Genomic DNA, 16,140 nt, shown 5'->3' with positions numbered 1-16,140 from the left:
CATACATGAAGAGAAAACTTGAAAACAAACTTGACATAATTTGGCCGGATTCTCTTGAAAGATTCTCTACGGCACAAACCGCTTTGAGTTAGAGAAAATGGACCTCACCATGGTGTACGGAACGTCGAAATTAGTAGAAAAAGTGTACCTTTGGCAGGAAAACGGTCGCCGAAAGGTTCGCCGGAAAACCGCCGGCGGCATGTGCCGTCGTGGTCGGCTGCCACCGCCGCCATGGCTCCACCGTGTGGTGGCTGGATTCTGGTCGACGGATCTTGTGTTCTAGAGAGAGAATGTAGAAAGAAGTTAGAGAGAAATGAGACAGAGAGATAAAATGTTTGTGAATAATGAAGGATGTGGAGGTATATATAGGGATTCATATATCTAAGTTTTGGTTGAGTGAGTTTGAACTTTGAAGCCCATCAGCCAAGCTCATCCTTCTTTAGCCCACCATTGTCTGCACACAACTCCGTTCCAGCTTGTTCTTGCGTCAGAATTCTCGTTTTCTCGCGTAAATTTCAATACAAATTAGTTTATAAATTAAAATAATTATTTTTATGCTCAAAATATTAGTATTTTGCTGATATGACATTAAATGTCGCGCACACGCGCTACGTGTTGAAATCGTGTAAGTTGATCTACTTGCTGATTCGTGTCGTTTCAATGACCCGAAAGTTACTCTAACTTATAAACATACTTTTTCAATAATACATTTGTATTCTAAACATATTTATTACGATTAACACACGAATTCTTGCTATCCAATGCGCAGTGTTGACCGTATACACGTCAAAACACTATGTATCTCTCCTAAATGCTAACTTTTAAATCTTAAAGATACAATTTCTTTCTTAATCATAAAGTTTAAAATAGAGAGTCAAACATTTATCTTGAGTTATATTTTCGGTTGAGTCTTTATTTTCCTGTACACTAATCGGGTTTTTCAATGTTAGTGTGTTCTTAAATAATCATTAGTTGTCATCTTATTTTAAGATGGGGTTTGTTTTTATAAAAAAAATATCTGCATATGCTCTTCTGTCTGTTCCACGCAGACATTGTCATCTGCAAACTGTTTGTTTTTTCAAATATGTTTCATTGAAAAATATTTTCGCGAGCTCTTGTTGGTGCAAACTTGGACCAACCACTTTTAAGATCTTCTAAGGTTTGTAGAGGATTAAACACAACAACCGTCCATCCCCATCACCACCGTCCACTTATAAGACCCCTTTTAATATAATAAGAATTTACTACTAAATACATTTAATTTATGTAAGGTCCGTTTTTCCATAAATAGTAATTTACTTACAAGAGTAATTTAAAGACATCAAAAATACCAACCTTGATACATAGTAAAAATTTTTACAAAAATTCGGCATGACCTGTTCGTAAAACGAACGTGCCCCCTGTTTTTAACATAATAAACTAAACAACATACTACGATCCGTTTGACATTAAACTACTCAAAGCAAGACGACAAGCTTTACAAATGTACGACTACTAACAAAGTTGGACAAAATAACAAGTCATGGACCATAAAGATGAACATAAGCTAGCGGAAGCATTTGGTATAACATGACATGGACACGTGCTCGCTCCATTTCGCCGAGTCGCCTAAGTTGAGGATTTACCTACATTCAACAACAATACTTAAAAGTTAGTCATCACACTTGTTAATTATAATTCCTTCGTTTTAGTTCCATCCGCATATGAGCTTTCATCCTTTTTACACATTCAACTACCCAAATACTTGGGTATGGCATAAACACTCTCAATGAGAGTTAAGCATACACATTCGACCCGTTTAGTTGGGTTATTTGCTTTCAGCATAAATTCTTCTTTCTATCCGTATAACGGATTAAACTTCTAGCATTCGTTATAGCATTCAAAACCACCCATTCGAAACGGACGGTAGCATTATTCTTATTCGACTTGTTCAACTAGAACCGGTCGACTCGCATAGCTTATCATAACCTTCGTTAGCATAACCAAATCCGCAATGGATTTGCTATTTCGCATTCGTTACAACATAACTTCTAAACCCTCTTCGATATAATTCCTTACATCTAAATCAATTTTTAATCCACAACGGAAAATAGTACGAATTCATATTATCATAAATATTATTCATAAATCCACTAGTAGAGTAAACGAAGTTCATAAGAACTTACCGCGATCTTGCGTTTCTTGCGCTATAGAATGACTTGTTCCTCCTTCCTTCTTTGTTCCTATACATCACAACTTTATATACTTAGCTTTCGAAAGTTTCATTATTCTCATATTCTTTGTCGTACAATATGACGTTTATGAACCATATGCATTCACACCATAATCATATTTCATCAACTTAGCAAATTTTCATACAAAATCACAACTTCATTAATTTAGACATTTCATCGAACATATGGCGTGCGTACATTCTAATAAGCATGATGTACAAGTGTTTATAACACATTCATCCTAAATTTATCAAATAGATCAACCAATTTTCTTCAAAATCAACAATCATAACTATACTACATATGATTCATATCAAGTTATTCATCTTAACACTTCTGTAACATGAATTTAACATCAACATTACACAATTCTTCCATAAACTTTACTAGTTTTCACTACCTTGCATAATCTCAAGTGGGTTTTACCCCAACTACTAGTATAATCGAAATAACACTTAATATAACTCCTACTTGTTCATATCATTCAACATCTAGATTCAATTTCATATAAACATCATAAATTGTACATAACCCACTTCATGAAATCTCATAAAACATCAAATTTAAACTTACTAGATGTCAAGAACACTAAGATAATCAAAGTTCCATGCTCATGCATTCGATTAATCCTTGATTTCCCTTTCAATTTTGTAGAATTTGAAGAACTAGGGTTTCTTGGCTCTCTCCCTCTCTCTCTCTGTTCGATCGTACCAAAACCAGGAGGAGCCCTGGTTTCCTTTTTTTTTTTTTTTTTTTATCAAATCTCATTACATAATTTCATTATTAGTCCCTTATCTTTTTGAGTGGTTTCAAATTAGTCTTTTCCCATACTAACTTGATTACTTCCATTAACATAAAGGGTTTTTATTTCATTTTCTTTTATTTCCCCCCTTTTTTTATAGAACTTTCAATATGATAAAAATCTATGTTTATCATTCCTTACTATATTTACCATTTTTGGGGTGTTACAAAAGAAAATACGGATTTACAAAACTTTGATAAGATTAATGTTCATACATGATTAACATCCCTACAAGGTTGAAATGTACAAAATGTGGCATCAAGAGTTACATGTTGATATCAGTATAAACAAAATATGTTAACGCGGAAGCTTCAAAAATATTGTGTTCGATTCTTGACATCTTGCTTGATCGCCATCCGAAGTATCACCAACATCACCTAATATCAAAACCATCTTAAATGTTAGTTTTTATAACATAGAAACAAGTATATCCAAGTTCTAATATCAAACAAATGAAAACAAAAATAAAATTTCGGAACTAGGTCTCTCGTGCCACGCGAGAGACTCCTTCAGATCGTTCGCGTGCCGCGAGCGGCCCCGCGTGTCGTGCCAGATTCAAATCACCCGCCACGTGCCGCGGGGGGACGTTTTCTAGCAGGTCCACTCTGGACCTGCATATTCGCCCAGCACCATTTTTTCCAAAAATCTAACTTTGATTGACCATAACTTTCATTCTATAAGTCTGATTTACGTGATTCTTTTTCCTACGCGTCTGTAATTTAATTACAAACACGTTTATTATCTTTATTTGCCAAAATCTCCAGTAAAGCTTAAAAGTTCCCTTTTTATTTATTCAACCCGTTAAGTTATATGTTATACTTCTCACTCTTTATCAATTATGATTTCTAGACATACTTACCCATTCCCCGGGCTTGTGAACATCAGCGTATCATTACCATTCCATGGTTTTACGCGCTCAGGATCCACAATCATCGAGTGACGTTCAAGTCACTTCTACACCACCAATTTTGACCATTGTTCGACCCGTTTGTTTGTCTAATGGAATCCACCATTTCAATGACAAACCAAACATATTTTACAAATCTTTTGACCCCTTTGGTTATTTAGTGAACCTTGTCACTTCTGCAACATACTACATTATCTCACGACACTAATTCAAATAACTACATTCAAAATCAAAGCATAATGTAACGAAACCAATGTTACGTACCTTCAAGGCTTTCCTTTCAAACGTGTATTGCCACCGGCTTGTCCGCTTGAAGACTCGGTTTCCTTGCCTATAGAGTTCAACCACAAACCATTTAGAACTCTTTTTATAACTCATAACGCATGATTTGCCATATTAACCAAACATGCATTTTTGTCTGATTTTCAACATTTTAGTTTTCTTTTAGGCGTTTTAACAAACACCTTATGGGCATTGTTTTATAAAATCCATTATCAAGCTAATGACTAACTACTTAGCCAAAATTAAACAATTTTTGTAAGTTCATTATATCTAGTATGCCTAATAACATCTGGATTCACTTCAAGTAATTCAACATGACTCGTTTTACAATTAGATTCCTAGTGTTCCTTATCATTCCACATAACCCATTTTACACTTAGATGGGTGACCATGAATTTCACAATTATGAGCATCAATTCAGCAAACTATTGACTAGGGTTTACTCCTAGACATGAATTGATTCCTAATTTCATTCAAACATTGGTCATGCAAGCTTAATTTTCGATTTCATGTTTTCACCAAAATTCAAGACATAACCAAAGTATGAAATTTAACATACCTTGTGATCCCTTCACTTAGGTGATCACTAATATGAGCTTGAATTTCGATTTGGGACTGATTTGGCCTTTTAATTTCTTGGATTTAGACTTGTTAGGGTTTGAACAAGGAGTTCTTTTGGCTCTTGTGGAAGATTTCGACCAGAACACACACTCAAGGTGTATGTTTTGGTGTTTGGAGTTTTATTTAATTAAAACTTGTTTCTAGCTTATCACTTATGGCCCTTCTAATTTACCGAAGTTATGTATAGCGTATTTTAACCAAGTTTCTTTATTATTACTAGTCTTGTAACTAACTATGTTATTTATTCCTAGTTAGTTTGTTTTGTTTATTACCGACATTAAATTTTTAAATATAAAAATTTATATTTTCGGGGTGTTACAATCCACCACCCCCATCCAACACCACCACCCATTATCCACGTCCACCTCCCACTACCACTGCCACTAGGGATAGGATTGTTATCGTACCCGTACCCGTACCAGTACCGGTACCGAAAATACTGATATCGAATTTGAACAAAACTGGGTACCAAATACCCTACCAAATATATAGGTACCATACGGATATGGGTATTTTCAATACAGTGCCCGCTTTGGTACCATTTTGTTTTTATATAGTTTTTAAGCACTTGTACGGGGTACTAAATAGGTAAAATTGACATGAGTACCAATATAGTACGGGTGCCAAATATGTAGAATTGGTATGCGTACCAATATGATACAGGTACCGTATAGGTAAAATCAATACAAGTACTATAAATACCATAACACGAAATAAAACATAATATAAAAAACTTTTAATAACACGAAATAAAACATAATATAAAAAACTTTTAAAGGTTTATATAAAACTGAGTACCGATATATGTACCAAATACCTAAAATTGGTACGGGTACATGTATGGTATGGTACGGGTACGAGTACTGGTATTTGGGAAAAAAGCTCATCCCTAACCGCCACCACCATTGTTCGTACACCACCCACCAGTTTATATGTGTGTGTGTGTGTGTATTAAGGCCCTTTAGCTATCTTTCAATCATCTTGTGAAGTCCCCCTAGGTATTAGCATGTGATTCTTCCAACTCAACAAACTTCTTCACCGCAAGGCGTGTGACATACCAGGATCCAACCACTAATCACATTGAACTAACAATAATACAATAAATAAAAATTCCCATTCAATGTAATTAGAAAATTCTAAACATTTGTTCAAAACATGTTTACGTTCAGCGGAAGCATAATTCGTTGTTTTAGTAACTTAAAACCAAAGTGTGTAAAAACAATCAATACTCCTTGTCTTTACACTAGTCACGACCCATGACCACTCCAGCTCCCCAGGCTGCAAGTCCCACATCAAATATCTATCGACCTGCAAGCATGTAGAAAAAATGTATCAACATAAAGCTGGTGAGTTCACAGTTTTGTAAAACGTTTAGTTGCCAAGTGTTTAGTTTCAAAGCATGTTGATAATAACTCGCTACCGCAAGACGGCTGTTGTTTGCCCTTCCCCAATGCCTATCAACATTGGTCAAGTGGTTAAGGTCATTAGTTCATGCCCGTCCTAACCAGGTACGTCGTGAGGGTGTAAACTAATTACCTTGTTGCCCTCCAAGCAACTAGTTCGGTAGTAAGATGGAACTTAAAGTGATAGTTTTGAGTGTATTATCCAACATCAACAGTTATAACGTATCCCCTCCAGGGATAAAAGTGTGTCAAGTATCCCCTACAGGGATGTAAGTTTGTTTGTTTATCCCCACGAGACACATACTTGTGAAAAGAGCAGTGAACTCACCTTAGATTTGCTCAATAAGTTTATTACTTGTTCGAGATTGGTCAACCACGTCCTATTATGGTCATCAATAACAGTTAGGTTTGTATGCAAGAATATGTATGACAATCAGGTTACATCTAATGTATTCATCGCATAACACATATAGCATGCAAGTTAGGCTAATCACATAGCACATAAAGTATGTGGGCCAGGCTTAGACTTTTCAACAAAAGCCCAATGTGTAAATCAGTAAATAGTGTACGACCCATGTTCTGCTGATGGGCCAATGATCAGCGTATGGCCCAAGTGGATGTTAAAGTGTGACAACCCTCACTAAACCAGGTATCCGTACGACTTAATTAATTATTAATTGTTGCCTAATTACTGTGCTTAACTGAGATTACTGATAAACTGCTACTTGATTGTTGATACTTGTACATATCTGCATCATACTTTGATTTCCGTCACTACATTATTTACTTACTGAACTCTAGTGACAAACATGATGCACAAAAGCACAGTAGCACTTGAACGGATAACCTATTGAACATGCTGATATAGCCAGCATCAGGCAGACACTGCCTCTAAAGGCCTGAATGAGCCAGAAATATTTTACTACACCCATAGTGTGTGTAGGGATACAAGGGTTGTATAACTACGTCTCTAGGAATAAGATATAGAGATTGGATGTGCCTAAAACGTACTCTAAGCACAAAACACAGCACTTTTATCAACACACTAGCTTCTAGCTAACTAATAAAGTGCCAAAACCTGAGGAAATATTCCTGACACTTTGCAGAATAAATTGTGTCGCTAAAAATATTATTTACGACGCTTAAAGGATTACTTAAGCACTTTAACGGATTACTATCCAACCGAACAACCGGACTATACCCGGAACATAAAAATATTGCCAGAAATATTATTAGCCTTTTTCTGAGCCAGTTAGGGTCCCTGATTACCCTAACACCCGCTTTATAACGCATCAAACAACTAACGGGGTTAACCTCTAAAAGTAACCTACTTAACATAACTGAACTCTAACTGAACAATCGAGATCCAACCGGATACCCCCCCCCCTAAAGAGATCGGCCAACAAGGGTAGACAAGAGGGTACACACTTTTGATTATTTTATTAGATTTCGTGGATATCTAGAGAGCTTGTAAACCGATGGACGAAAGAGCTTGATTTTTCTATAAATACCCTCCACCACATGAGAGTTGTCATCCACCACAAATCACCAACACCCAACTCCCTCTTGCTCTCCCTCTCTTCTCGGCCGTAACCCCCCACCCACAACCATCCATCTTTCGATTCTTGTCTTGCCATTCCAAGTACATACAAGGCATTCGGGTCACGTACGAGGAAGCTTGAAGCAAGCGGAAGTTGAAGGACCTCGTTCATTTGCTTTTATCCACTCCTTTTCCGACTAGATTCTTCCCTAGCCCCGAGCTAGAGGTATAATGTTTAAAACTTACTCTCGAGCGTATCTAAAGTGGTTAATATGACTTTTAACGGTTAAAAGTCGGAATCATGTGTTTTGAATCTTTAAAGGCTACTAAAACTCGAATATTGTTGGTTAAAAGCTTATAACACGTGTAAAAGTCGTAGTATTCGAATATGTTGATTATTGAGGCCCGATCTACGATGTGGTGGCTCTTATCATCGTTTAACCCGACTTTGTTAAGATCACGAATCTTGACATACGCTTGTTTCTATTGGTACAAGGGTTAAAAGGTGAAACTCCACCACACGAGAAGCATGAACTTGTGTAAAAGTATTTTGACTTGTAAAATAGTATTTAAAACGAGCCGATCTACGTATGTACAAGTGGTATATTCGTAGAACCAAGTGTCGAGAAAAATCATGTTTTTAAAAGTTGGATGACATGTTAATAAATATGATTTTTACAAACTACAACTGTATAAACACTTGTGAAACGAAAGATCCGACAAAATAACAATTTTTACAAAAGTTGTCGGGAAGTTGTAAAGAGTGATTTGTTCCAAAAAGGGGTTTTTACAAGACTAAACTATTTTATACATAGATCCACTACATATAAGGTGATCTACATTACGACTTTCGGAAAAATTACAAGTTCATGTAATAATGCGATTTTACATACTAGTCTACAAGTTTAATGTATTGAAACTGGTTTGAAGTATCGGAAATTGATTGGTTGATTTAAAGAAGTATTGGAATGATTTTGTAAAAGAAAATGATACGCTTGAAAGCGTGGCCACCTCCAGTTACAGGGGAAACTCTGGCGAAATTTTTCTAAAAATCTAACACTTAGAATTATTTACAAGTGTTAAACCATTTTTGATTATGTTTTCAAAATATATTTCGCCATGACTTTATTTATTAAATAATCGGAGGTGGGATTTTCACAAAAACTAAACGTGATAAATACTTATTCGATAAATATATTTTTCACCACACTGTTTATGATTATTTTGTGAAAATATATAAATATTATTTTTAGAGTAAAAATAATATTTACAAACTTTGTCGAACCCAAAATAATACCAACGCCTACACGACAAACATATAAGTTACAACGGTAATTACTATTACCACTAAATCGCCAAAACGTAACTTACGCCTTATCCGGAAATATTCATAAATGCGGATATTGTCAACGTATTATTTTGGAAAGTATTATACGAAGAGAAAATATATTATTTTTGAGAAAAATAATTATATTTTGGGATGAGAAATAAAATATATTAAGTGAGACTTAATATTAGAAACGCACATGTATTAATTCCCCCATCCTTGGGAAGGAGATTAACTACCTATTATTTACAAGGAACGGTTGTCTAACTGTTTCCCGAAAATTAAACTATAAAGCTAAGGCACGGCCATCCGTCTAATAGAATTAGCACATGTAGGTCGTTGCACAGCTTTCGGACATTTGGAGTGCTTGATTTAGCTACGCACTGACTGTGAGTTCATGTCCCCCTTTTCTCTTAACTGTTTTCAGTTTTCTAAACTGCGGGGGTGAAATACATGTTACAATGATTATGAATATGTTTATACATGGTATGATTAGCGTAAGGAGGTTTGTTACTTAGATCATGTGAGTGGGTAGGCGGAAACTTGAGGCCATTAATCCTCATAGTAGGACCGAGGGACAGGAGCGGTAGATCTATCTGGGTGTAGCGAGCCCAGCCCTAGGTCCAGCTGAACGGACCTCGGGGTGACTTAGTGCCCGACGCATAAATCCGCTAGGTTTGAGTCATCCCTACTTGCACTTCACACATATCAATGGCCTTGCAAACCATTGGTGATCTCTTTTTCCTTATTTGCTACATACCAGGTTTTTGATAAATACAAAGGTTTGTTTACTCACTATCGCATGAACTCGCTCAACATTATTGTTGATTTTTCAACTTACATGTATTTCAGGAAACTAACGATCTGGCGCGGTATGGCTTGTTTTCCGCTGCATTAGGCCCGAGGTCATCCAGGGTTCGAGGCTTGTGACTCTTTCCTGGACAAGTCACAGTCCCTGAACCACGTTTACTTTAAGTTTGCATTTGTAATGTTTAGACAAAGTTATGGTTGTTGGGTGTTAACCTATTAAGACAATGTTTAATATTTTTATTATCAATGGATGATCTTGCATATTTTAATTCATATAGCTTGTTATGATTAAGCTATGGTATTAAGAAGTCACACCAAAATAACCACGCTTCCGCAAAGCCAGGGTGTGACAGCTTGGTATCAGAGCTCTGATCATAGCGAACTAGGATTCCTTCTCGAGTCTAGACTATGATCACTAGGGCTCTCACGAAAACATTTTTACTGCATACCACTTAAGTCCAGATCCAAAACGTTTTTATAAACAAATGTTGAGCGCATTTTATTTATTATTTTTAGGCTCAGTCTGGGAGGCTGAGGCTCGGTCTGGGAGACTGAGGCTCGGTCTGGGAGGCCGAGGCTCGATCTAATGGATCGAGGTAGTTGTCTAGTGGGACTAGGGAGTCAGTCTAGGAGGCTGGGAGAATTGGCTAGTGGGACTAGGAAGTCAGTCTGGGAGGCTGGGAGAATTGGCTAGTGGGACTAGGAAGTCAGTCTGGGAGGCTGGGAAAGTTGGCTAGTGGGACTAGGAAGGACAGTCTGGGAGGCTGGGAGGCTAGTGGGACTAGGAGGATTATGTGATTATTACTTGGTAACTTGTGTGATTACCTGATTTACTGATTTTTGTGCATATTTTGTGTTTATGTTACAGACCCATGGACTCACCAGCCACTGGTGATTCGGATACCACCGGACCTTTACCCGTAGTATCAGACGATATTGTGTCTTCAGAGCACGAGGTGCATACCTCCGACTTCACCAGCACCGATGATGATGACTCCTTGCCCTTCGCTCTACCCGAGGGTGCTTATGAGCCTATTGATGGCGATCCTGCTGAGTATCTTCCCTTGGTAGCGATTCCAGCTCCCATACCCCTTGCTTCTTATCCAGCATACGACTTGCTACCCGACGCCGAGGCTGACGGCGACATTGATCTCTTTGAGGACGAGCCTTACGAGGATGAGATTCCTGATGCAGCCCCTCTTCCCGCTGGCGATCTTTTGATGATCGCTGGTGCTCCAGTTGAGGACTCGCCCGCCCATTCGCCAGTCCCAGACTCCTTTGAGTCTGTGGCATCTGTACCGTCTCACGAGGTGAGCACGCAGCATTTTGTTCATGACTCGGACCCCGATCAAGCATCTTCTGCCGCACCCATTCCGAGCTTTGTGTTTGAGCACGACGATATTGAGGATTCTGATCCCGTTTTTCCTCCAGGATTTGATCCTGATCGCGACATTGAGTATATTCCTATGGACCAGCATATGGAGGACCCTGTTGATCCTGTTGATCCTGCTGATCCAATCGACCCCATTGATCCAGAGTTTGATTTTGACATGGCATTTGATGACCCAGAGCCTGCTGTAGCCCCAGAGCAGGCAGCTGCTCTCGATCCTGTGCATGAGCATGACTTGGTACATGCTGACGTTCCTGTTGAGCCCGTTTTGGCTGACCCACCTGTTGGTGATGCTCCTTTGATAGCTGATGATCTTGTTGTTGATCCACCTTTTGTTGATCCCCCTTTGATTGCTGATATCCCTGTTGACCACCCAGTTGAGCATGTTGCACCCGTAGATCCTGTCATTGCTCCTTTTGATCCTGTACCCATTGAGCCTGAGCACGCTCTATTTGCAGAGCATATGGATCCACCCGATGAGGAGGCACAGCACGGTTGGATACCTGCTGACGAGGATGTTCCACCGTTTCCACCACATCACACTGATGCACATCATACTGATTTTTCATTTCAGATCCCACAGTTTGTACCTCCAGCGGGGCCTGGAGAGGGCTCTTCAGCCCACCCTTTTGGTCACATACCAATGCCTATGCCTTTCGTACCTCAGATGACACCTGTTCCATCTTCTGTTCATGTAGCACCATTCGATCCCACCAGCATGCCACTGCTTTGGTCATCTTCCTCTCCGATGCCACCCACTGATCCATATCATCCATTCCATATGGGACATACCATAGAGGACGTCTTGATGTCCTTTGTCCATCAGCATGATTCCCATACACAGCGACTCCAGGAGCTCGAGAGAGCTCAGTTATCACTAGGTCCATATCATGGTCAGACATCTTCATCTTTTCAGCCTTTTCGATCATTACCCCCGGACTTTGCTGCCCGACTTTCGACTATGGAGCAGCAGATCGCTTCTGTTATTCGCACTCAGCAGGCGATGGAGGAGGATTGGCTTCATTTACGCCGCTTACTCTACACTCACTTTCCCCCTCCTCCACCCCCATCTACATAGAGCTCATCGGTGCCATAGTGGTAGACGATGGTGAGACGACAGCGATTGTGACTGCACAGCCTTTTGGAGACCATCTGATGATTTCTGACTTTTGTTGATACTTATTTGATGTACCTGATGTATGAGATACTGATACGATATAGTTTTGTACAGGGGTGATGTAGCCCCTAATTGATTGATGGTTGTATGACACACACTTACTACACTTTATGGTCTCGATATATGTAGCAATCGCGGTATTCTCACCATATCTGATGCATTTGATTTCTTATTTATATTTTTGCAACATGGGATGTTGGGACATGGGATGTTGTATGTATGATATTTGCAACATGGGATGTTGGGACATGGGATGTTGTATGTATGATATTTGCAACATGGGATGTTGGGACATGGGATGTTGTATGTATGATATTTGCAACATGGGATGTTGGGACATGGGATGTTGTATGTATGATATTTGTGACATGGGATGTTGGGACATGGGATGTTGTGTGTGATATGTTGATAACATGAGATGTTATGTGCTATTATTATTACTATATACGTACGCTTTATTATGGCCTGACCAACGTACACATCTTTAGAAGATGGCGCCAAGACGACAACCTCAGCCAATGCCTACTACTCAGGACGAACTACAGCAAGTCATTGCTGCTGCTATTGCTCAATATGCTGCCTCTCAGGGAGGAATGAGTGGAAGCAACTTCGGTAACACGGGCAACAACAACAATCCACCGCATGGGTGTACTTACAAACAATTCTTGGACTGCAAGCCCATAAACTTCGAGGGCACAGGTGGTGCTGTTGCTTTCGTCCGCTGGGCTGAGAAAACCGAGTCCGTACTTCGCATGAGCAAATGCGCGCTAGATCAACAAGTCACTTACATCTCAGGGCTATTTGTGGATGGAGCCCTATCCTGGTGGAATCTACAGGTCCAGACCCTTGGCGAAGCCGCAGCGTACGCACTGACCTGGACTGAGTTGAAAGAACTTATGCGCAAAAACTACTGTTCTCGCGCTGAAATCCAGAGGTTAGAGACCGAATTCTGGCACCTGAAGATGGAAGGTCCCAAGATAGCTGAGTATGTTCAGAGGTTCCACGATTTGTCGCATGTGGTACCCTACATGGTTACACCGGAGTTCAAAAGGATTGAACGCTTCATTTGGGGATTGGCTCCTCAAATAATCAGCATGGTGACTTCTTCCAAACCCGCAACTATCACTGAAGCCATTGATCTGAGTGTAGCTCTCACCGAAGAGGCAATTCGGTTGAACAAGTTTGATGAAGTCGAGCCGAAGAAGAAAGAGACTCATGTGGAGTCGTCAGGTGGAAACAAGCGAAAGTTTTCGAATTTCAAGCAGGGCACCGGGATGGTGGTTAAGAAAGGGGAATCAAATGCGCCAGCTCAAGATACAGCTGGTAGTAAAAAGAAAGGGAAGGGATACATGGGTGCACAACCCAAGTGCAACTCATGCCAACGACATCACTCTGGTCGTTGCAGCCTAAGAGTTTGTGAATCATGTGGGAAGACTGGTCATGCGAAGGATTTTTGGGCTAGTGCTGGCCGGGGAGGCCAGGGAGGATCTGGGAATAGGAATAACCGTGGTGGTAATGGGAACCGCCCACAAGGTAACCAGGGAGGTGATGGAAACCGTGCCAATAATGCTAACCAAGCAGGCGCCATGAATCGGAACCAGGGAAACCATCAAGCTGGAAACAATGGTGGAAACGGGCAGAGGCCCGGATGTTTCAATTGTGGAGATCAAGGGCATTACAAGAGGAAATGCCCAGAATTAAACCAGGCACGTGGAAGAGTTTTTAACATGGAGGCCAGGGAAGCGCGCCAGGATCCCAATGTAGTCACTGGTACGTTCCCTGTAAACCAACGCTATGCATCCGTTTTGTTTGATACTGGTGCCGATTATAGCTTCGTATCGCTAGAATTTAGAAACATGCTTGGTTTAGCCGCTAGTAAGTTAGATATTCCATACTCGATCGAATTAGCGAATGGAAAGTTAGTAGAAGCTAACGAGGTGATTCGAGGTTGCGTAATCGAACTGGGAGAGCGTGAGTTTGCTCTAGATCTACTACCAGTCCAGTTGGGAAGCTTCGACGTGGTAGTAGGAATGGATTGGTTATCGAGTAACAAGGCAGAGATAGTTTGTCACGAGAAGATCATTCGTATCCCGACCGATGATGGTGAGACCATTGTTGTTCATGGGGAGAAGCGTGAGACGCCGTTAAGGATGATTAGCTGCCTGAAAGCGAGGAAGTGTTTGCAGAAAGGATGTGTTGCTTTTCTGGCACACATTGTAGATAAGAAGGCTGCTGAGCCGAAGATCGAAGACATCCCTGTCGTGAGGGAATACCCAGAAGTCTTTACAGAAGACTTGCCTGGCTTGCCACCTCAAAGGCAAGTGGAGTTTCGCATCGACTTAGTTCCAGGCGCCGTGCCTGTGGCTAAGGCACCCTATAGACTTGCTCCGTCTGAGATGCAAGAACTGTCGACGCAACTTCAAGAGTTGTTAGACAAGGGTTTTATCCGACCAAGCTTCTCGCCTTGGGGAGCACCAGTTTTGTTTGTGAAGAAGAAGGACGGTAGTTTTCGGATGTGCATTGACTACAGAGAGTTGAACAAGCTGACGATCAAGAATAGGTATCCCCTGCCAAGAATCGATGATCTGTTCGACCAACTTCAAGGTTCGAGCTTCTATTCAAAGATTGATCTTCGATCTGGATACCATCAGCTACGGATACAGGAGGAGAGTATCCCGAAGACAGCCTTCAGAACTCGATATGGACACTACGAGTTTCTCGTTATGCCGTTTGGTTTGACAAACGCACCTGCAGTGTTCATGGATTTGATGAACCGAGTTTGTAAGCCATACTTGGATAAGTTCGTGATTGTATTCATCGACGACATTTTGATTTATTCAAAGACGAAGGTTGAGCACGAGCAACATCTTAGAGCCATTCTGGAGCTGCTAAAGAATGAACAGTTGTATGCCAAGTTCTCTAAGTGTGAGTTTTGGCTAAGAGAAGTGCAATTCCTTGGGCACGTGGTAAATGGAGATGGAATCCACGTGGATCCAACCAAGATTGAGGCGATCAAAGATTGGGAAACGCCAAAGACGCCAACCGAGATTCGGCAATTCTTGGGTTTGGCTGGCTATTATCGAAGGTTCATCGAGAACTTTTCAAAGATCGCTCAACCGTTGACACTCCTCACGCAAAAAGATAAGAAGTTTGATTGGGGAATCAAACAGGATGAAGCGTTTCAGATATTGAAGGATAAGCTTTGCAACGCGCCAATCTTAGCTCTACCAGAAGGCACTGATGATTTCGTGGTATACTGCGACGCATCGCGTCAAGGACTGGGTTGTGTGTTGATGCAACGTCAGAAGGTTATCGCCTACGCATCACGCCAACTGAAGGTGCATGAAAAGAACTATACCACACATGATTTGGAGCTAGGCGCAGTGGTTTTTGCCTTAAAGATCTGGAGACACTACCTTTACGGTACAAAGTGTACGATTTTCACAGATCACAAGAGCCTCCAACATATATTCAACCAGAAGGAGTTGAACATGAGGCAAAGGCGATGGGTCGAGTTGTTGAACGATTACGACTGCGAGATCAAGTATCATCCAGGGAAGGCGAATGTGGTCGCTGATGCCCTAAGTCGTAAAGAGAGAATCAAGCCCATAAGGGTTAGGGCTATGGAAATGATAATTCAAACCGACCTTTCCTCGCGCGTTCGTGCA

General features: G+C 40.3%; 2 long non-coding RNA genes across 2 annotated transcripts; both read right to left on the bottom strand.

Annotated features, from left to right (window-relative positions):
- Positions 1-1,311: 1,311 nt before the first annotated feature.
- Positions 1,312-2,946, bottom strand: LOC118483232. The gene is made up of 3 exons (XR_004869961.1): positions 2,787-2,946; positions 2,166-2,222; positions 1,312-1,625 (listed from the first exon to the last, which is right to left on the bottom strand). It is a non-coding gene; the product is annotated as an uncharacterized LOC118483232 (long non-coding RNA).
- A 251-nt stretch (positions 2,947-3,197) lies between these two features.
- On the bottom strand, positions 3,198-4,875 carry LOC118483231. The gene is made up of 3 exons (XR_004869960.1): positions 4,764-4,875; positions 4,187-4,253; positions 3,198-3,392 (listed from the first exon to the last, which is right to left on the bottom strand). It is a non-coding gene; the product is annotated as an uncharacterized LOC118483231 (long non-coding RNA).
- Between the last annotated feature and the right edge of the window lie 11,265 nt (positions 4,876-16,140).

Source organism: Helianthus annuus, chromosome 10 (genome assembly GCF_002127325.2).
Source record: "Helianthus annuus cultivar XRQ/B chromosome 10, HanXRQr2.0-SUNRISE, whole genome shotgun sequence".
Classification (NCBI taxonomy): Eukaryota; Viridiplantae; Streptophyta; class Magnoliopsida; order Asterales; family Asteraceae; genus Helianthus; species Helianthus annuus.
Note: the sequence above shows the minus strand (reverse complement) of the source record. Positions and strands in the feature narration are given on the sequence as shown.